The following is a 23,353-nucleotide window of genomic DNA, read 5'->3' as shown; positions in this document are numbered from 1 at the left end:
TGTGTGTGTGTGTGTGTGTGTGTGTGTGTGTGTGTGTGTGTGTGTGTATATGTATATATGTATATATATATGTGTATATATATATATATTTTTTTAAACAGCCCATTGACCAGCATCTCCCACTTTCCTCTTCTCCTCATCTCATATCACTCAGTTCTTTCCCTATTCTCAGCCAAGGGAAAACCCCTCTACAAGTACCAATGATCTCATCCCTTCCCATCCTCACCAGCAGATTTCCTCCTCTATCATCCCCATTCTCTCTAATCTTATCTCTTAATCTCTACTGGCCCCTTCCCTGCTGCCTGCAAACACACCCTTGTCTTCCTCATCTTTAAAAAAACCAAACCTCCAATGATCCAATCATCCCACTGGTCATTGGCCTATGCCTTTCCTCCCCTTTGTGGCCAAACTCCTTGAGAAATTGACCTATACTAGGTGCCTAAACTTCCTCTCCTGTCACTCTCTTCTAATCCTGTGCAATCTGGCTTCCAACCTCATTATTCAACTATATCTGCTCTCTCCAAAGTCACCAATGATCAATGAGTCTCTCTCTTCTCTCTCTCTCTCTCTCTCTCTCTCTCTCTCTCAGTGGCCAAATCCAATGGCCTTTCCTCAGTCATCATCCTTCTTCACTCCTCTGAAGCATTTGACACTATTGATTTTATTCTCCTCCTAGAGATTCTCTCCTCTCTAGTTTTTCCTAAAACTTCTCTCTCCTGGTTCTCCTCCTGTCTCCTCCTTCTCAGTCAACTTCGTTATATCTAACAACTAGTTGTAAGTATCTCTACAAGCTCTGTCCTGGTCCCTCTTCTCTTTTCCCTCTATATCATCTCACTTGGAGAGCTCATCAGCTCCCATGGGTTCAGTTATCATATCTATACAGATAATTCTGATCTATATATTTGTCGTGGTCCCCCTAGTACAGTCCCATATTAACAGCTGCCTTTTGGACAACTCCAAATGGATATCCCATGGGTATCTCAAACTCAACATGTCCAAAACAGTCTTTCCTACAAAACCAACCCCTCATCCCAACTTTCCCCTCATAGTTAAGAGCATTTGCACCCTCCCAGGTACCCAGGTGACAACTTTAGCGTCATCCTTCACTCCTCACTCTCACTCATCCTACATGTATTCCCATATACATTCCTAAGGAACCTCTATGCTCTTCAGGTTTCATCTTCTTCCCACCCTCCCCCATCAAAATCTCTGTAAGACCTTGATCTCTGTTTTCTAAGGTTAATTGGTGCAAACATATTAATGTACAAGGGCTAGAGTACCCTACCTCCCCTGCCCCCACCAGCTCTCTCTTCTTTCTCAGATATCATGGACTTCCAAGGCCTTTGAGCCCACACTGCCCAGAATAGGAGCAGAGGTGAACGTAAGGACGGTGATATAGGGAGTGTGACAATGATTTGTTCAAGGGGGCAGGTGGTGTTTACTTAGCACTCCTGGGTCTCCTGGAGACTGAGCCTCCTTACCAGAGCCACAGGCTCAGCTCTACTCTGAGGTGACTGCCCTAGGAGGAGGAGGAGGGAGATAAGCCAGCAGGTCCCAGCCTCAGCCCGCCACCTCCCCCTACTTCAGCAAGCTCTCTAGTGGTTAAAAATAGACTTCAAATGGTAGGCAAAGTCTCCCTCCCAGTTGGACCAGGCTCCATGACCTCTGGAATGGGATAGGAAGAGGAATGTCACAGGAGCAAACTCTCCAAAGGGTCTGTTTCCCTTCTTCCCTGGGAGAAAAAATCTAAACTATTTCTCAAAAGGAGACCTACTCAAACTAAGTCTGATATTTTGCCCATCTTTGGGAGATTTTCTCATTGTCCTGGAAATTTGTAATAGTTAGGATACTATATCCCAGTTCTCACTAACATTACGTGTGACCATTGGCAAATTGCCTAATTTCTTTGAGCCTCAGTTTCTACATCTGTCAAGTTGGGATAACACTTTTACTACCAACCTGAGAGGGTTCAATTAAGCAAATAGGATTTATTAAGCAACTACTATGTGCCAGACCCTGGGAATATAAACACAAAAGTTAAATTATTCCTGACCTCAAGAAGGTTATATTCAACCGGGGACGGTGGTAGTGGAGCGAAGCCAGCTTGAAACAGCCTGAGAAAGTCAACTGGCACATTTTCAGTGGCACAGTGGATAGAGTGCCAGACTCGTATCCCTGAGTTCAAATCCAGCCTCAAACACTTACTCGTTGTGTGACCCTGGGCAAGTCATTTAACCCTGTTTGTCTCAGTTTCCTCATTTGTAAAATGAGCTGGAGAAGGAAATGGCAAAATGCTCCACTTTTCTTGCCAAGAAAACTCCAAACGGGGTCATGAAGAGTCAGACACAACTGAACAACCACACATTTTCAATGTGAGCACTTAAACCTCAGAAATCAGCAAACCACAAATCAAGGATTGATTTATTGTTTTGTTGATGGTCTAGACTTAAAAAAGTGTTGGAGAGAATGCCAATAATTCCAATTAAACTTAAAAATATATTGGGCATACATTTTCCACCCTCAAGAGATGGTTGTTAAACATTTACTAGCACACCCCTGATTGAGCAAGTCAACAGGCACATATAGGCATTCACAAAATATATATAATATATGAATGTAAGGTAATTAGGGGTGGGAGAGGCACTAGCAGCTGGGGGTGATCAGGAAATGCCAATAACCACTAATGGCTGAGACCTGGCATTGGGTTGTTTATATAAATAACCCTATAGGTTTAAGGTTCAGAGGGAAATTCTTGGCCATCATGCCCATGTACAGAGATTGCAGCCGACCTTTACGATTCTGCGGTATATCAAAGCTGTGACTTTGTATAAAGTGAACTATCTCAACAACTATCTCTATTATAGCAATTAAAGGTCCAAGGTTGAACCTCTTAGAGGCTACAACAGACACTAGAAAGCACACATAACTCAGAAATTGATTATTGCTTTTCCTCAAAAGGGTTAGAACCTCCAAGCACTTCCTCGTCGCCTCCCCTAGAGTAAAATTAGCCCACCTACAAGGGAAAGGATAGAAGGGTCTCAGTGACCAGGTGTTCCATTTCTTCTTGCCCACCGAAGGAGGTGCCACCCTTCATTTGTGTAAGGAATGGATCGTTAAGGGGAAGGCTGGATGTTGTAGGGCTAGAAGGCCTCTCAGAAGGGATCTAACCAGACCTGCAATTTAACAGAAATGGGGTGGACCAGACAGGTTAAGTCATAAGAGTAGTAAGTGAGAGTTGGATTTTGAACACAGGTCTTCTGACTCCAGATTCAGGGCTCTATCCACAGTGAGAAAAAATATTTTGTCTCCTGGCTCTTTGCTGAGTGACTGTATGATCTATATTTCCCCTCTCCTGGCCTCAGTTTATTAATCTTTTACAAGGAGGGGTAGAGGTTATCTTAAATAGGGGTTCTTAGCCTGGGATCCACAGACCCCCAAAGGGTAGGTGAATAAATTACAGTGGGACTATGAACTTGGGAAAAATTGCATCTTTATTTCAGTGTAAATGGTTTCCTTTGTAATCCTAGACATTTTATGTTTTTAACAACAATATTTTGAGAAGGGGTCTCACCAAACTGATAAGACGAAGAGGTTGAGAACCCTTGTTCTAAATGTTCTCAGCTGTAGCCCTGTGGCCCCTAATACCCTCTTTCTGCTCTCCTAATGAACACCGAGGGAAAGTGAGGGGAAAAAAAACAAGGGAAGGGGGACAGCTAAAGAGATCTGAGACTCAAACCGTCTTTCTTTTCACACACCTCTTCACAGCTGTCCTCAGCTACACATAAATGTGTGTGTTGGGGGAGGGAGGGAGGGAAGGCCTGAGTTGCCCATGAGATTTGCCCAGCCAGGCTTCTATGCCCCCTTAGCCCTGCCCCGACTGAACTCTATTTACAATTTATGATTTCTTACATCACACTATGTTGGATTGCCATTATCAGGGCCAAAACTTGATTTGGGCCCTTGAAGCTGAGGTTCATAGTGATTTCAGTTCAATTCAATCAGCATTTATTGTTGATTAATCATTAATAACAATAAGCCCTTCAAATTTATACACAGTGCTTTTGATTTTTTTTCAAAGGGCTGACATATTGTTTCATTTTCATAGAGGCATATATCTAGAACCACGAGTGATCTTTGAGGTCATGGAATCCAACACTCATTTGACAAACAAGGAAACTGATGCCCACAGAGGTGAAATTAATTCCTCACACAGAAAAAAAAAAAGGATGATGATCTCTTTTGACTGCTAATTGTAGGGTCCACGGGCTAAAATTCCTGAGGTCATCTGGGGAGACTGGAAAAGTTTCCCCCTACCAATCTAAGAAAAACTTCAGGAAAATAGCCCTCACCCAACTTGGGGAAGGGATTGAGTTTGAGTGGTAGAGTCAAGCCCCGCAAACTTCTTCCCTCCCTCCTTTCTCTCTCTCCTCTTTCCCTCCCTCCCTCGACAGAATCCTCAGGTACAAAGGTTCTGAAGGCTTATCTGTTGGTAGAACATTAAGCTGTGTCATCACCGGACTGGACTGTTCCTCCCTCCCCTTGCCTCCAGACTCCCATGGCTGTTTCTTCCTACACATTAAACAACAAACCTAATGATACAAAGTAAAACCAGAGAAAGGGGTGGTATTGTCCATTATCCAGTGACCAAATAAAAACCTCCACTGAGATTTGATACTGTCCCATTGAACTGGGGGGTAGGGGCTATGAGAAAGTTTAAACTAGAAACCAGGAGATCTGACTCCAACTTATGTGACCTTGAACTCTCTAGGCCTCAGTTTCCACATCCATCAAACGAAGGGTTCAGCATGGTACCATTGAAAAAGAATTTGGAGTCAGAGGACCTGGGTTCAAATCCTACTTGTCTCTTACTGTCTGTGTGACTTTGGGCAAGTCATTTTACCTCTGGACCTCAGTTTCCTTGTCTGCAAAATGAGGAGGTTAGAAGACATGACCTCGAAGTTCCCTTCCAGCTCTGACTTCATATTATTACTAGATGGCCCCAAGGTCTCTCGTAGATGTTGAGTTTGTGTTCCTAAGAATGACCACTTCTGATGTGTCCTAGAAGTGGGTCATTCCAGGGTAGAGAGACTCTTTACACGGAAAGAAAGGCATGGAGCTGTGTCCTGACTCTGACCCTCACTAACTCTGTGACTGTGAGCAAGTCACTTAACCATGGGCAAGTCTTCAGACAACAAGTCATTCTTTCCTCTGCACCACCCACTCATTCTCCAAGCTTCAGTTGCTCCTCTGTAAAATGGGGGGAACAGTAATTACATTGCCTTTTTCTCAGGGTTGTTATAAGAAAAGTGCTTTGTAGACTTTGGAAGATTGTATTTGCTATACAGAGTCCACCTTATTCAGGTATCTAGAGTTTGGTGAACGTCTGTATTTTTCCCACCTCTCAAGAGCTCCATCCTTTTCCTGATTTTATCCATTTTAGCCCAATCCTCCTTTCTTTCTTGACGGTCCTCACCAATGCATCCTCTCAGCCCCCTTTCTCTGGAAATAATGCCCAGGGCCCTGAGTCGGCATCATCATGGGCAAGGGCTGCTGGAAGATTATGAGACTATCACACTGACTTAGGCAGTCTGTTCACACTTCACTGGACAAAAGGGCTCCACCCTCACCCCACACCCCTGCTCAGTTTCTCTGACAACTGTCTATGGAGCCTCCCTCTGCTTCCCTTGCTCTTAAGGAGGGGGCACGCACTCACGAGGAAGGGGGGAGAAGGCTAGGCCCTGCCAATGCCATTAAAGATTATTCTCTGGCAGGTGTGTGTTGGGGTATGGGTAGGGGTGGGGGTGGGGGGGCATTGTCCAGCTCAGGCTGGGGTCTAAGGCGGTTGACTTTATTGCTGGGCATAAAGGATAATCATTGACCACAACCATGACGCCTTGAGCGTCAGCACCCCAGCCCCCCAGGCCATCTCTGCCAACTCCTAGATTACTTTACAGTCACATAAAAGGGACCTGGGGCTGGCCCCGGGGACTTTGTTCTCCACAGTAGGGGGGAGGGGGAGGGGACCTTCCTTGGTGACTGGCCTTGTCTTAAAATATTTACTCAGTCCAGAAAGGACTCCTATCTTTTATTGACCAGCAAGCAGAGACAATCCCAGCAAAACCAGGCCTTCTCCCCTGGTCAAGCCCTCTGCCAGGTCAGCAACACAGAGAAAGACTCAAACCATCCATCCTTCCTCCTCCTGCCTCCTCGCTCTCGAGACCAACTGGTGGTACAGGTGGGACCCTGGGACGAGAAGGCTTACAGTTGGCTTACAATGCTTATGAAGGGAACTCGGAGGGATATGACACAACTTCAGCAGCTTCCCATTTCCTACTACTAGCCTGGCATTCAGGGCCCTACTTACTATTCTACTCTTATCCAAACTAGATGAAGGAAGAAAGTCTTAGGGGATACAGCACTCACTGTATATAAGAGAAGTCAGGAAAACCGGATTTCAGTCCCCTCTGTGCCCCAAAATAGCAGAGTGACCTTATAGTAGTCACATCCTCTATGGGCTCCCCTCTTCTTTTCTGCAAAGTGAAGAGGCTGGACCAACCAATCCCAGATGGGCCCTCCTGCTCTAACGTTCTGGGATCCTATGTCTTCCTTCTGCTCCAGCCTAGGTGGGCATCTCAATGACCCTGCTGATTAATGCCTCCTCTGTTTCATTGCTTATAATGATTCCCTGTCATGAAATGCCCCCTCTGACTCCTGTGTCTATCCAGATGCTACCCATCCCTAGGGACTCAGCTTAACTAGGCAGGTCCCCTCTCAGAGAAGCCCACCCCCAGTACACACTGATCTCTCCTTCTGAAGGCCATGATATTCAGAGCATAGCCAGCAGGTGCAGAACGGGCCTGAGAGGTCTTCTGGTCCAACCTCTTCATTTCACAGATCTCTGAGCATCAGAGACTTACCCAGATTCACAGACAGTGAGTGTCAAAGGCAGAACTTGAGCCTGGGTCCTCAGACATCAAGTCATGCTTCCTCTGCACACCCACTCATTCAGAACTTAGCACAGATTGCCTTCAGACATCTCTGTACTGTTTTTGACTTGTCAGTACCAGGACGTCTCGGCTTCCCTTTCTCCAACGAGATAGTAAGCCACTTGACAGCAGGGACTTCTCCTTTTGGTTCCCCTCAGGGCTCACTCAGGGATGAGCACACACCCTATCAATAAAAATATATGGATTAAATGAGTAATTGTTAAGGAGTGTAGGGTACTGGAAAGAGGATTGGACCTGAGTCCAGAAGAAAACCTGAGTTCAAGTACTGTCCCTGATACTAGCTGTGTGGGTGTGGGCAGACCACTAAACTTCTCTCAGCCTCAGTCTCCTCTTCTGTGAAATGGGAATAACACACCATCTCACGAGATAGTTGTGAAGATATCACTTTGTAAACCTTTAAGTTAAAATGTGTTTTAGTGATCATCAACTATGTTAAAGATGCAGCATTGGGTTGTGGATAGAGAACCCCACCTCCTAGGCAGAAAGACTCAGGTTCAAGTTCCTTCTGACATATACTGCCTATATGATACTAATTATGTGATTTATTCTCTCAGTGCCCCCCAGAAACTCTCTAAGACTTTCAGATGATGAGCAGGTGTCTATCTGCACTGAGAAAGGGAGTCTCTTTCACCAGGAGTTCCCTATGCCAATGAAGCCACAAAATGACTGCCGGAAGAGTGAAATTGAATGGGCAGCTAGATGGCGCCATAGTATATCAAGCACTGGGCCTTGAGTCAGGAAGACAAGTTCAAATCCAGGCTCAGGCAATTACTAGCTACAAGATAATAGACAACTCAGTTAACTTCTGTTTGCCTCAGTTTCCTATACTGTATAATGAGGATGATAATAATAGCACCTACACCTGCCCCCCCCAGGGATGTTGTGAAGATCAATCCAATCCAATAAACATTTATTAAGCACCTAGTTAGCAGTTGTGTGACCCTGGGCAAGTCACTTAATCCTGTTTACCTCAGTTTCCTCATTTGTAATATGAGCTGTAGAAGGAAATGGTAAACCACTCCAGTATCTCTGCCAAGAAAACCCCAAATGGGGTCACAAAGAGTCAGACACAACTGAAACAACTAAATATGTTCATGAACAGAACTGAAACATGTGCCATGCACAGTGCTAAGCTAGAAATACAATGCATTAAAAGAAAGATAATTCCTGCCCTCAAGGAGCTTACAGTCTAAAGGGGGAGACACCAAAAGAAGGCACAAAAGTGGGAGGATGACACCAAGGGATACCAAATGAGATAATCATTGTAAAGTACTTAGCTTTGAAGGATGAATTAAAGAGGGGGCGATTGCAATAGTCTAGGTTAGAGGTGATGAAGACCTGAAGTAGGTCAATGGCAATGTGAGTGAAGAAAAATGTTACAGATGGCAGAGTTAGATTTGACAAGACTTAACAATGGATTCGATTTGGGAGTGAGGGAGAGGAAAGCATCCAAGATGACTGAGTCCACAATGCATGACGGGAAGGACCATCCTCCCTCTGTAAGCACATTGAGGACTATGATGTCAGAGTCCAACTACGACGGCTCCGCTGTCTTCAATGGTGAAAGGGCTGTAGAAATCTTTGCAGATCTTTCTCATCTTTCACCTCTGTGTTGCTCTCCTTCCAGTTTCATCCTTAAGTTCACTCAGGATCACAACACTTTCTTTGAATGTGTCCTCCCCTCCACTGCTTCTCCCTGTTTTGTGAGGTGATCATGTACATAATCTTCCATCATCATTCTTTGTAAGATTTTACAGATGAGATTATATTCTGAACCAGGAGACAGCAAACCACAGCCCCTAGGCTGTATCTGGCCTTTGGGGTTTTTTGTTTGTTTGTTTTCCCTCATTATAGTAATTGATTTACACTGGTTAAACTTCTACATGGAATTGTTATTCTGTATGGAATTATAGCAGCCAGGTGGCACAGTGGATCCAGTGCTAGGCCTTGAATTCAAAAGTTGTTGTTCGGTCATGTTAGTTGAGTCCATCTCTCATGACCCCATTTTGGGTTTTCTTGGCAAAGACACTGGAGTGGTTTGCCATTCCTTCTCCGGCTCATTTTGCAGATGAGGAAACTAAGGCAAAGAGGGTTAAGTGACTTGTCCAGGGTCACACAGCTAGTAAGAATCTGAGGTTGGATCTAAACCCAAGAAGATGAGTCTTCCTGACTCCAGGCCTGACACTATCCACTGCACCATCTAACTGGCCTCAAAGTAGGAACACCTGAGTTCAAATCCAACCTTAGATACTTACCAGCTGAGTGATCCTGGGCAAGTCACTTAACCTCTGTTTGCACCAATGTCCTTATCTATAAATGGGAATAATAACAGCACCGACCTCCCACCTAGTTGCTGTGAAGATCAAATGAGATAATATTTGTAAAGCACTTAGCACAATACCTGACACATAGTAGGTACTATATAAATGTTAGTTATTAACCAGTATCATTACTATTATTATGCTTTTCCCAATCTATTTCCTTTTTAGAATTAATAACTCGCTTAAGTAGGTCAGGCTGTAAATGTTTTAATTGTGCATTATGATTTTCTTGCTTTCATTCTTCTAGTTTTATATTAATCTTGATCTGTTCTCTAATCAGTCAGTGGTTTGACTGTATACAGAGAGCTCATTCAGGAATGACTCCCACATCAATAATGAGTTACTTCTTATCCAACCAAATATTTTCCACTTCATTTTTTTGTTATTTGATTTAGTGTTGGCCCTGTCAAGCACTTTCTGAATCTTTTCACAACTGAAGTATCCATGATTGGATAAAGTATAGGTATAATGCTTCTTGGTAGTTTACAAGTCTTTGGCCTCTTTCATGCCTTTCTCCTGAACCTTATCTTCCAACACGCTTCTCTCATATTTTCCAACCTTTCATTAAATCGCCAAAAATTATACATGCACTAAAGACATCTTGGTGAAGGTATTGGCAAGCCATTGGGAGGCTTTCAAAAGCAATATTCCACAGGAGACCACAAGTTTAGCATCAAATGATTGATTGAAATCCAAGATTTCACTGAATTTAATTTTTGTTAACCAGGAAAAAAAAGCATTTGATCTGATAGAACAAAAAACAAGGCTGGTGGCTTTCCTTTGACAAGATGTTTTACATATATATGTCCAAGTTATACAAGATTCCTGGAGGAATACAACAAAAGAGACAGCCTGGTTCAGTTATTCTTTGATCACTAATATTAAGCCAGGGATAAGGAAGAGAAATCTGTGCTCACCAGGAAGTTAGGTCTCCTCACCGTGGAAGAGGCCTAATCTAGAGTCAAGCAGGCAAGCATTTATGAACCCTCCTATGCGGCAGACCCTGTGGTAGGTGGTAAGGAGACAAGAACAAAGATGAAACTGTTCCAGGCCTTCAAGGAGCTTATATTCTAACAGAGGAGATAAGATAAATATATACAAATACAAACAAATCTCATACAAAGCAGTTTCAAGGTAGCCTTCAGGGCCTTGAGGGTGGAAAGGCACTGGAATTTGGGGGAACCAGGAAAGACCTCAGGCAGAAGATGGACCTTGGATTGAATGCTGAAGAAAGCCAGGGGTACGGCCATGGAAGAAAAGCATCCCAAGAAAAAGGGAGCTAGATTGTTGTGCTGGAGGAATAACAAGGTCATTATGGCTAGCATGTGGAGGGAAATGATGTGTAGCAAGGCTGGAAAGGCAGGATGAGAGTCCAGATTAAAGAAAGATTCCTTGTAGATGGGAAGGTCTTTCAGATGTTTTTACGGTTCACATCAAGTCCTGGAATGTTCAAGAGCTTCCTAAATGAGATTTTTAGAACCTCTCTAAAGAACATATATACACACAAGAAAAAAAGCAAAGGGATGAAGAATACCCACTTCCCAGACTATATTACACAGTTGGGTTGTTGTCCTTCATTCTCGAAGAGCACCATGACATCAGGAACGTGATGTCATGATTTACAAGTGAATTGGATTTAAGTGAGGCAGGGCTATGCAAAGTCATCAGCCTCACTCTCTCCTCTGGAGCCATCTAAGTCCAGGGGCAAGATATAGCTCAGGATGACTGGAGATGGCCCTGGATGCAGTGGGAGACTTCGGCCGTTTTAAGCTAAGGTCTTTGCCAGGTCTCAGTTTTTCTGAGGCAACGCCCATTGGTAGACAATCTATGAAGGGGGGTGTGTGTGTATAAGCTGTACAAAAGCTACAGATTGAGTTGGGCTGAGAATTGAAGGGGAGACAAGTAGGCTAGGGTGCCTTTGGGAAATTACAAAGTTATTTAAATAACCCCAAGCTTCGTCCTGAAACAAAGGCCCAATTTTTTAATACCAATATTCTTTTGGTGGTGGCATGAGGCCCTGAGCCAGGGAACACTGCAATCCAAGAAGAGTCAAAACCAAGAATGGCGCATCCTGGGTGTGAGCAGGCTACAAAACACTTCCAACAAGGAATCTGAGCAAGGTCCTGATTAGTTTGAACTACAGATCCCATAAAGTGATTGAATTATTCGAATTCTAACTGCATATTTTTCATTGGACTGGAACCAATTACCACATATTACATAATTATAATTTCAAATAGTTTAAATTCAAACACATTCGACCACTTCATAGGATTCATTGTTCTCCCTAATTGGGACCTGGCTACACAGCTAAAAAGCATCATAAGGGATTTCATCAAAGACATGGATGATTAAAAATAAGATTAGCTGGTTACGTGCTAAGAGTTAAGGATAACTGATACACAACTATTCTGAAGCTATCAAGGGAAGTTGAGGGAAGCCCCCTGGAATCTTATGAACCTCCTGGAAAGCCACCAGATAGTGATGGAGACTAGATCTATAATTTTAATGATATCTAGAACTTCCAGGTAAGGAAATTGCCCGTGCCTGTCCACATACCTCTTTGAAACATATACTCTCAGAGACGTGCCTAACATTGCCGGGGTCACCCAGCCAGCATATGTCAGAGGCAACTCTTCCTGGGTCCCGTGTCAGCCCTATCTCCATTGTGCCTCTCAAACTAATGGGAGGGTATGGGAAAGAGTCACAAAGAATGGACAGGCATGAATAGGTTGAGATCTGATTGTAGGAAATACTTATATGAGTGAGATGACAGATTCATTTGAGTACTTAAGAGAATAAATTTGCCTAAATTTGGTGGTGGGTGACTACAGTGATACTTGAGATAACATTTCTAGAGGGGAAGTCTTTCCAAAGCTGAAAGAGTTTTGAAAACTGATGAGTTATACTTGGTTTCTTTATATATAGTGCCTACTTCCTCAAAAAGGAAAAGAGGGACCTAAGGCAAGTCATTTGATAGCCCCAGGCCTGTTTTCTCATTTGTAAAATGGGGATATTAGTCACTACCTTAGCCACTTCGCAGGGTTATCATGAAGATTTTAAAAAATCAAGTAGGATAATAAATATGAATGCATAGGGGGGGAAAAAAAACAATAAGAAAGGGGGCCTATCAGTAACAGATCTCAACCTAGACTACAAAGCAGTAATCATCAAAAACAGCTTGGTAGTGGCTGAAAAATAAAGAGGTTGGTCAGTGAAACAGATTAGGTCCATAGCATACAGAAGCAGACAAACACAGTAGTGCAGACTCCAATTACTATGGTAAAGACCCACTATTTGACCAAAATTGCTAGGAAAACTGGAAAGCACTTTGGTATAAATTAGGTATAGACCATCATCTCACACAATATATGAAGATAAACTCCAAAAGGGTACGTGTCTTAGACGTGAAATGTGACTGCACAGCAGAGGAGCAAAGAAGAAACTACCTTTCATATCTATGGAGAAGACAAGAATTCATGATCAAATAGATAATAGAGAAGATCACAGAAAGCAAAATGGACAATTTTGGTTGCATAAAATTTAAAAGCTTTTGCAAAAACAAATTTAGTGCAATCAAAAGAGAAACAGGTAACTGGCGGGGGGGAATCTTTGTAGTAAGTTTCTCTAAGAAAGATCTCATATCAAGACATATAAGTAATTTATTAAAATGTATAAGACTAAGAGTCATTCCTCAATAGAGAGTCAAAGGTCTGAACAGGGAGGTTTTTTTTGTTTGTTTTTGGTTTGGTTTTGTTTTGGTTTTTTTGAGGCAGTTGGGGTTAAGTCACTTGCCCAGAGTCACACAGCTAGTATGTGTTATGTGAATGAGGTTGTATTTGAACTCAGGTCCTCCTGACTCTAGGGCTGGAGCTCTATCCACTGCGCCATCTAGCTGCCCCCTGAACAGGAAGTTTTTGAAGGAATAAATCCAAACTATCAATAACCATACTAAAAAATGCTCCTTTTCACTAATTAGAGAAATGCAAATTAAAACAACTTTGAAGTTCAACTTCCTACCCATCAATTGGCAAAGATGACAAGAGAGGGAAATGACAAATGTTGGAAGGGCTACAGGAAAACAGGCACACACATGCATTGTTGGTGTGGCTGTGAATTGGAGTAGTCATTCTGGAAAATATTTTGGAACTAGGTCCCAACCTAAAAGTTACTCCACTATACATACCTTTTGGCCCAACTATATCACTATTAGGCTTATATCCCAAAGATAAAAATAATAATGATAATGCTAACATTTATATAGCACTAACTATGTGCCTGGCACTGTGCTAAGTACTTTACAATTATTATCTCATTTTATCCTCATAAACAATCCTGGGAGGTAGGTGCTATTATTATCCCCATTTCACAAATGGGGAAACTGAGGCAAGCAGAGGGTAAGTGATTCACCTAGGGTCACCCAACTAGTAAGTATCCGAGGTTGGATTTGAACTCATATCTTCCTAAATCAAGGCCTAGCGCTCCACCTACTGTGCTACCAAGCTGCCATAGAGATCAAAGAAACATGGAAAGGATTTATCAGTATGTACAAAAGCATTTTTAGCAGCTCATAGTGGCCAAAAGCAGTAAACTAAGGAGGAATCCATTTATTATGGAACAACTAAACAAATTATGGTATATGAATGGAATAGAACATTGTTGTGCTATAAGAAAGGATCAAATCAACAATTTCAAAGGAAACTGGGAAGATCTCTCTAAAATGATGGAGGATGAAGTTAGCAAAACTAGAACGATTTATACAAGAGCCACAAAATAATAGAGAAAAATAACATTGAAAGGCTTTAAAACATTGATCAATACAATGATAAACCAGAAGTCCTAAAGACTAATGATGAAACGTGACACCTCTCTCCTGCCAAAGAGGTGATGAACTTTAGATGCAGGAGATACGCTTTTGGACATGGCCAATGTGCAGATTTGCTTTGCTAGACCAGGCATTTTTATTATAAAAGTTTCATTTTTAATGTTCAGTAAAATTTCCTTTTTTATGCTTATTGTTCAATTGTGGAGGAGAAAGAGGGAGGAGTGAGAATAAATGCTGGTGAGAAAATAAATAATCTTTAAAAGCTTTTTTTAAAAGAAAGCAAAAGCTTTCATTAAAAATACGGACACAGATTCAAAAATGTTAAGTTCTATTAAAAAAATTCATCAGTGCTATTATTATTGCTTGGTTTTGGTTTTAGTTTTGGCTTTGGTTTTGATTTTGGACCAAACTTGTGATTTCATTTCTGTAGGAAATTCCCAGTGAGGAAACTCCCTCTACAAATTCTGCCACCTGCTCTTCAATTTAGAGTCTCAAGAGAGTTTCCTGGTATACAGAGATATGAACTGATTTTCATAGTACCTATAAGAAGTGGACTTGGACCCAGGTCTTCCTGACTAGGGCTTGTTCACAATCCCTCTCTTGTTGTTAAGAATTCTCTTATTTATTTATGTTCCTAATTATCCCCTATATTGCCTAGAAATAACTATCAGTCAGTCAACAATCACCAAACATTTATTAAGTACCTACTATGATAGAAATAACTATCAGTCAACAATCAACAAATATTTATTAAGTATCTACTACAAGCTAGGCACTGTACTAGGTAAAGGGATACAATGACAAAAAAATGAAAAATCCCCAACCTCAAGGGCCTCCCTTCTAGTGGGACCACCCTGCATTACTTCTCATTCACTGCTCAACTCATGTATGAATTATTCCCCTACCTGCCTCCTTTCAAGGGTCTGTTTTTCCCATTACCCTCTTGAGCTTCCCCGTTTGGAGGTTCTGCATTCAGGGTTCTAAGCTCCTCTCCCTCACCCACCTCTCTGGCCACTAAAAAACAAGGTAAGGCCCTAGAGAGAGAATGGCTAGTATGGATTGGGCAGCAGACCTGACGGGTAAGGGAGAATGTGGGTACTTCTAGGGGTAGAGATTATAGAACAGAATCAAGAGTCAAGATGGTAGAGTGGAAATACTATAAGCTCATTGAGTACGGTAGCATGGGTTGTCCTCCATTTTGTCTTTGTAGCCTTAGCCTAAGCTTAATGCCTTTATGCATAGCAGGTACTTTTGACAAATGCTTATTTCATCCTTACATAATTGACTCAGAATCAGGAATTCTATTTTAGACACTTAACCAAGACCATAGGCAAGACATTTAAACATATGGAGCCATAGTTTCCTCATCTGTAAAATGGCAACAATAATACTTTTACTACCTACTTCAGAGGGTAAGGAAAGTGTTTTCCTCATTCTATGAATGTGAGTTGTTATTATTTAGTGGGCTTCCCTGAGCTCAATGTCCCCACACAAGTTTAGAACCAGAACTAAGATTGGGGCTTTGGTTTCTTTCCTACAACAGAGCTCCAGCTCAGCATCCCCCAACACTTCTGAGGGTCCCATACCTTCACCCGATACCATGCCCCATACCCCCTTCCACCTCTGCCATGCCACAGGGGCTAGATCAGAGTAACTGGGGGTGGAACAGGCCATTCCCTCTCCCAGGACTGTCCTTTCTGTCCACTGTTCCCTGTTGCCAGAAATCCTAGTCAGTACACAGTATCTGTTGTTCTCTGTCCTGGTTTCTCCAAAGGCCTAAGCAGAAGACACGGCACCATCCTCACAGAAAATCCATCAGGAGCCAACAGATACTATTCCCAGACTCAAGGCCAGATTATACCTAAACAATATCAGACCACCACAGAGGGGCTCTGAGATTCCAGGGAAGCGGCATGCAGGAGGTCAGAGAAGGAGAATGCTCTTTTTGGGAAACTTGAGAATCATGGATTTGGGGGTCACAGGCTCTTCCCATAGCACCAGTCCCAAATGGCCAAGGATATAGGCAAGGATGTTAGAGTTTGCTAAATCAGCAGGACTACTGGTGTCGCCCCACGATTAAAACCTGAGAGCTCCCATGCCTCTGGGCTCTGTTGCTTTCTCTGAGGACTGCTCCTGCCTACCCCACACATGAACCATTTATCTCTTTTGCAAATCCATCTATCAAAGCCTTTAGTGAAGACAAAAAGAGAATAATAAGAAAAGCTGATATTTATATATAGTGCTTTTAAGTTTGAGGAGTTTTCCAGTCCTCACCTTGAGTCTCAGAACAACCCTGTGAAAGAGTGGTTACGATTATACCTATTGTATAGATGAGAATACTGAAGTCCAGAGAGGTTATGACTTGCCCAGCTGAAAGAGATTGGTAAGTGGCAGGGGTGAGGTTTGAACCTAGGTCTTCTCAAATCTACATTTAGCACATGCCACTCATGGACCCTGAAGTCAGGAAGACCTGAGTTCAAATCCTGAATTAGATACTCGCTGTGTGACTTTGGGCAAATCATTTAACCTCTGTTTGCCTTGGTTTCCTCATCTGTAAAAATAAATTGGGAGATAATAATAGCACCTACCTCCCAGGGTTGTTGTGAAGATCAAATGAGATATTTGTAAATATAAATAAAAAATAGCACTGCCTGGCACATAGTAGGTGCTATATAAATGCTAGCTATTATTATTATTATTCTTATTGAGGGGACAAGATTTCTGCATCTGTGACTACTAGTGTCTTCCTGTCTGAGATTACTTTCTATTTACTCTATCTCTCTCTTACATGTATCTAGTCATTGTCTCTCCCTTTGGAATGTGAGCTCCTTGAAGGCAAGGATTGGTTAATAAATGCTTATGGGCTGACTCTCTCAAGAGATGGTGTATTTTAGGCGACATAAATTCTTGGGGCTGGAGAAGGCAGAGATCAAGGGGGGCAGAGAAGGCTGCATAGAGGGGTAGGGTTTGAACTGGATGTTGGAGGAGGGCTACGATTTCAATACATGGAAAAGAGTTGAGTAAGGCCATATTCTAGATTGGGTGGAATAGTCTGAGTGACGATGCCAAGGCTGAAATGAGAATGATGTGGACAGAGGCTATCAAGGAAATGGGCCTGGCTGGAATAGAGGGTTTGTCGGGGAGGACAATGAGAGATAAGGCAGAATGGGTCCCGACCATGGAAGGCTTTGAATGCCCTGGCTCTGTCTCTTTCACTCTGCCTGGTCTGTCCCAAGGGAGGGCAAGGGCAAGACTCATCATGTCCCATTGGTTGGGCACGTGCTCTGGCTGACATTGCCAAGAGGCGGAGGGGAAGAAAGAGTTATTTTACTAGAAAGTGGCCAACACACAGACACACAGACACATACACACACACACACACACACACACACAGAAAAAAAAGCTGCCTAACTCCTTTGTCCACAGCTCAAACACCCATAAAATGACAAGTGAAATGTGATAGGCTGGAAGTGAAGCTTGGGATGGGAGGGAGCATGGACAGGACATTGGCCTTGACCTGACTCCAGTTCAAATAAGTTGCCTTTGGAAATTTACTTTCAAGAAATCAAATTGCCCTTAGGGAAGAAGGTTGGGGATTGGGGTACAAACAAGCCTGGGTGTGCACATACAGATGTGTGCTTGAATAGGAATGTATCTGTATGTGTCATCATTATTTTTCACCCAGATGTTTCCCATTCCCCCATTCCTGGCTATGCAATTGATGAGTTGAAGAACTCCCTGAGCCTCAGTTTCTAAATCTGTAAAATAAGGACGATGATATTCCCTGCCTTGCCTATCCCTTCCCTACCCCACCCCTTCACCCCTTCACACACACACACACACACACACACACACACACAGACACGAGGATACTCAAAAGTTCTAATGAGATGTCTGTAAAGTGCTTTCCTACATTATAACAATGTAAGCTGTTTCACTCAAAGGGCCCTCACACCCAGAGCCACTAGATAAAAATCTTGTGGCCCAGAATTCACATGTCATGACTCCAGGGATCAGTATACCCCTCCCCAGCTCAACGTGAGGGGCCCCAGGACACCCAACTCTCTTCTCTCTGCTTCTCCAGGCAACCCTCAGAGCGACCCCCAAGGAGCCAAGGCCCACCTGGAGCCCAGCCCCAGCAATAAGCCCTTACTCTCCCCTCCACACCCCACTCTACCCCCAGCAACACTCCCCCTGCCAGACTCTCCCGATAACATCAGCCCCACAAGAATCTAGGTCAGCCTGCTTATCTCATGGTGAAATTGAATCCATCTAGGAATCCAGCCTTGACTTCAGTTACCCATGTAAATCACAACCATATTTCATGCTTAAAATGGGTCTAGTGGGAAGGATGGGGAAAGAGGAAAAACCCCAGGGACACATTGGCTTTGGGTTGGAATGCAATTTATTACCAAATAATTATATGTTATCTATGGGCCCAGATCATAGCTTGAGTATGTGTAGCAGGGAGAGGCGGCCTTAAATATTTCCTAACCTCTGTTACCAGCTTTTTCCAACTGCGTTTGCAGCAAGAACTTTACTGAGTTGTTAGTAGCTGCGCAGTGAAACCACCGTGTAAGTATGGGGGTGGAAGGAAAGACAGAGACAGAAACAGGGACAGACAGAAGCCTAAAAAACAAACCCTATCTAGGTCTCAAAGTATAGGAAGAACAATTAGCAAAAATATGCACTGCATTTCTGTTTAACCTTTTCCTCCCATGGTTTTATGGTAAGATTTTCTGCTTTTCTTAGAGCACTTAACAGAGTTTTTGCTGAGCCAGACTCCTTGATTTAAAACATTAACACACTAAACCCTCAGGCATATTTTCTGTCCTAAGGGTAAATTAAAGTAGAGGAGACAACTAAAAGAAGCAATTTGATCAAGAAAATCCAAACCCCAATTAGATCTCAAGTGAAAGAAGAACAATTAGCAAAAATACAGATTGTGCTTCTGTTTATCCTTTTCTTCCCAAGCATAATTGTAAGGTTTTCTGCCTCTATTAGGTCATTTAGCTTATAACAGTGTGTTTGCTGAGCCAGACTCTATGATTTGAAACACTAACACATTCAACCCTCAGCCATGTTTTCTATTCTAAAGTATAAATCAAGGCAGAGAATACAACTAAAAGAAACAATTCGAGACACAGACAGCTGATGGAAGGACAGAAGGGAGGCAGAGAGAGAAGTAGAGAAGTAGAAGCCAAGAACTATACAAGAAGAGATGGAGAAAGAGGAGATGGGGCAGGGAAACAGTGAATTTGAGAAAGGAAAGGAAATACAAAGACATACAGAGGCAGAAATTAGGAGAGAGGCAAGAAAGAAACAAGGATGGAGGCATACTTGCCTCCAACAGAGAGGGATAGCACCATCCCTCTCTGTTCTGGCAGTGGCTTCTGGTCTATCTCCTTCTCTGTGTGAAAGGGGAACTTTGAGGGGGCCCTGATGTGGCGGTTGCCTTTGGTCCTAAGCAGGTGCTACTGAAAAAAGCTGGAAAAAATTATGAAACCATGCTGACTAGGTCCACGTCAAATTTATGTTACACAACCTCAACTGAGCCCTCACTGCTGCAAGGCAATACTTTCTACACTTTCCTAATTAAATCTCTATCTCTTTGATCACAGTGGCTCTTGTAAACCTTTTCATTCCTCCTCAAACCTTTCGTGGCTTCCCTTCCCTGATTTTCTCAGATAAGAACATCACCTTGTATTTTACTGAAAAAACTGAGGAAAGAAAGAAAAGAAGGAAGGAAGGAAGAAAAAAAGAAGGAAAGGAAGGAAGGAAGAAAAAAGAAAAAATTGAGGCCATTTACTAAGAGCTCCTTCTTCTTGCCTCCTCCCAGATGCCTCCTGTTATGATCTCCTCCTTCACCCCTGTCTCACATGGAGAGGTGATCCTTCTATTAGCCAAGTCAAACCCCTCTACATGGCCAAGTGATCCCATTCCGTCCCATCTGCTCCAGTACATTGCCCCTTCTATCATCCCCATTCTCTCACTGATCTTTAATCTCTCCCTGTCTGTTGGCTGTTTTCCTTCTGCCATGTCTCCCTCATCCTCAAAAAAGAAAAAAAACTCACTTGATCCATCTATCCCCGCTAGTCATCATCACATTATCACTTCGTTTTGTGTCTAAACTTCTTGAGAAAGTCATCTACAACAGGTGCTTCCACTTCCTTTCCTCTCACTCTCTTGTAACCTCTCTAAGGTCTAGTTTCCTTCCATGTCAATCAGCTGAAACTTCTTTCTCTAAAGTTGCTAATGATCTCTTAATTGCCAAATCCAATGGCCTTTTCTCGAAGGCCATCTTTCTTGACTTGCAGCCCTTGACACTAGTGATCCCTCTCTCCTCCTTGGTATTCTCTTCTCTTTAAGTTTTCATGACTCTACTCTCTTCCAGCTCTCCTCCTCTCTATCTGACCATTCCCATCTTCATCCAGCATCTTTACTTGGTGATCTCGTCAGTTCCCATGGATTCAATGATCATCTCTATGCTGGTGATTTTCAAATCTAGTTTTCTAGCTCTAACCTCTTTGCTGATCTCCAGGTCCAGTCAGAGGACCATTTGAAGGTCTAGGGAGAAGACCTACCCTGGCTCTAACAGTAGAAAGGATAGGGGTCCCTTAGATTACATGCCACCCTGGGAGGGAAACACTCAAGATCCTGGCTGGCTCCTGGTTGCCTTAAGCCACCAGGTGAAAGTAAAGAAACTTTTTTTCATGATTTCATTGGCATAGGAAACTCTCCTCAAGAAAATCCCTTCCACCAATACTGACTGGAGTCTTCAAGAGTTTCCTGGAACACTAGGAGGTTTTAAGTGTGTTGGTCAGGGTCACAAAGCCATTATGTATTGGATGTACTACTATGTACTAAGGTCTTCCAGACTTCAAGGCCAGCTCTCTACCCACTACACTATGTAGGAAACATTACTCAAGTTTATATAATCCTGAGAAAGTCAGATTCTTGCCACCTTCTTCCCCAAGCATCTTGCTGTCTCCCCCGGGTGAGCAGAGCAGAGCAGAAAAAAATCCAAGTAGCAATCCATCCTAGAAAAAATGAGACAGAAGACCAAAAAGATGACAAGCAGCAGTCCTAATAAACCAGACAGTGGTTCTGATGGAAAGTCAGAGGATGGGTTTGACAGAAAATAGTCAGCTACCCTAAGATAAATTTACCTTGTCTTTCTGAAATCCAGAATGAGTGGGGTAATGGTCATGTGTGGACAGGGTCACAGACTTAGACCTGGCAGGCAGCTTAACGGCCATGTAATCTGGTTCCCTCATTGTGGAGATGAGGAAACTGAAGTTAAATGACTTGTTCAAGGTCACAGAGGTATAAGTGGCAGAGCTGGGAATCAAACCCAGATTGTCAACACTAATAATGATAGCTAGCATTTATATAGAGGCAGTTAGGTGGCTCAATGGATAGAGGGATGAGCCTGGAGTCAGGAAGACGAGTTCAAATCCAACCTCACACACCTACTAGCTGTGTGACCCTAGGTAAGTCACTTGACTCTGTTTACTTTAATCCACTGGAGAAGGAAATGGGAAACCACTCCAGTACCGTTGCCAAGAAAACCCTATATGGGGTCGCGAACAATCAAACATGACTGAACAAGCATTTATATAGTGCTTGAAGATTTGCAAAGTGGGATTTGAACTCATCTTCCTGCCCCTGAGTCCCAGGTGCTATTCACTCTGCCACCCAGCTCCCATCAGTTCACTTTCCACTGTACTGTGCCCACTGTCCTCAGTCCAGGTCAGATCCTACCTAGAGCATTGCTTTTAAGTATGGGTATCCCATTTTAGGTATGGCCCTTAAATGTAAGTGGCCCTCAAGTGTGGGTGCTTTAGGCTTTCCTGTCTATACTCTCCTTTAATTATCACTCTCACTTCCATGTATTTCATGACTAAATAAGTGTCCCAAATGTAGATATTCAGTCCTAATCTCTCCATTGAACTCCAATTCCATCCCTCCAACTGACTGCTAAACATCTCCACCTAAAGGTCCTACTATCACCTCAAACTCAACATTAAATGAATGTCCAAAATGCAGTTCATCTTCCTATCTAACTAATCCTCTTCCAATTTAACCTGTTTCTTCATGAGTGGGCAGATTTCAGAAAAATCTGGAAAGACTTACATGAACTGATGCAAAATGAAGTGAGCAGAACCAAGAGAACACTGTACACAGTAACAGTAACATTATGTGATGATCAACTATGATTGACTTAGCTCTTCTCAACAATGCAATACTCCAAGACAATTCCAAAAGACTCATGATGGAAAATACTATCCACATTCAAAGAACTGGTAGAGTCTGAATGCAGATTGAAGCATACTGTTTTCACTTTCTTTATTTTTTTGTAACTTTTTCCTTTTGTTGTTTCTCCTTTTACAACATGACTAATAAGGAAATATGTTTTACATGACTACACATATATCACCTATATCAAATTGCTTACTGTCTTAGGGAGGAAGAAGGAGATAGAGGGATGGAGAAAATTTAGAACTCAAAATTTTAGTTAAAAATTGTCTTTACATATAATTAGAAAAAATAAAACACCATTTAAAAGAAAACAAATTAACCTCTTTCTGTTGATCGTACCCCTATTCCTCTCAGTCACCCCAGCGTCAACACCCAGAAGTTCTCTTTGATTCTTCCCTCTCTCTCTCTCTCACTATCTCCCCATATCAATCAATTAATCAGCAACTCTTTAGTAAGCTCCTACTATGTGTCACTCCCTATGCTAGGTGCTGTGGATACAAAGACAGAAATAAAACAGTTCCTACCCTCAAGGAGCTTACCTTTGATCAGGGGAGACAACATATAGACATATGAGTCTATTCAGACAGGGATAGGGACTGGACCCCTCATTCTGACCCCCTGTCACTTCCAACTACTGGGGCTAGGTCTGCCCCCTGAGCCCAAACAGAGCAAGTAGAATTACTCTTCTAAGCAACAACCCTTCAAACATCTGAACACTGATAAACACCTTCCTAGGGCTTAGAGTTAGAAGGGACCTCAGAGGTCATTTAGAGCAACCCATTCTTGAATAAGAATCTCCCTGGTAGCATGCCCCCTACAAATGGTTTTCCAGCCTTTCTGAAAGGTAACTAAATGGTATAGTGGATAGAGTACTGCAAACCAAGCTCAAATCCAGCTGCAGGCACTTACTGGCTGTATGAGCCTGGGCAAGTCATTTC

The 23,353-nt window shown here is 42.7% G+C and overlaps 1 long non-coding RNA gene across 2 annotated transcripts in view; it reads right to left on the bottom strand.

Annotated features, from left to right (window-relative positions):
- Positions 1 to 23,353, bottom strand: part of LOC114045518 — a 117,734-nt gene that overhangs the window by 33,446 nt on the left and 60,935 nt on the right. The window contains exon 1 of one of the 2 annotated variants that reach the window (XR_003569377.1): positions 6,918 to 7,161. The exons of the other annotated variant lie outside the window; for it this stretch is intronic. This is a non-coding gene — a long non-coding RNA (uncharacterized LOC114045518). Of the gene's footprint in view, positions 1 to 6,917; positions 7,162 to 23,353 lie in introns of those variants that run through there. 2 annotated transcript variants of the gene reach the window in all.

Source organism: Vombatus ursinus, unplaced genomic scaffold (assembly GCF_900497805.2).
Source record: "Vombatus ursinus unplaced genomic scaffold, bare-nosed wombat genome assembly UNPS02014778.1, whole genome shotgun sequence".
Lineage (NCBI taxonomy): Eukaryota > Metazoa > Chordata > Mammalia > Diprotodontia > Vombatidae > Vombatus > Vombatus ursinus.
The sequence above is the reverse complement of the archived record's forward strand: the minus strand, read 5'-3'. Positions and strand labels throughout refer to the sequence as shown.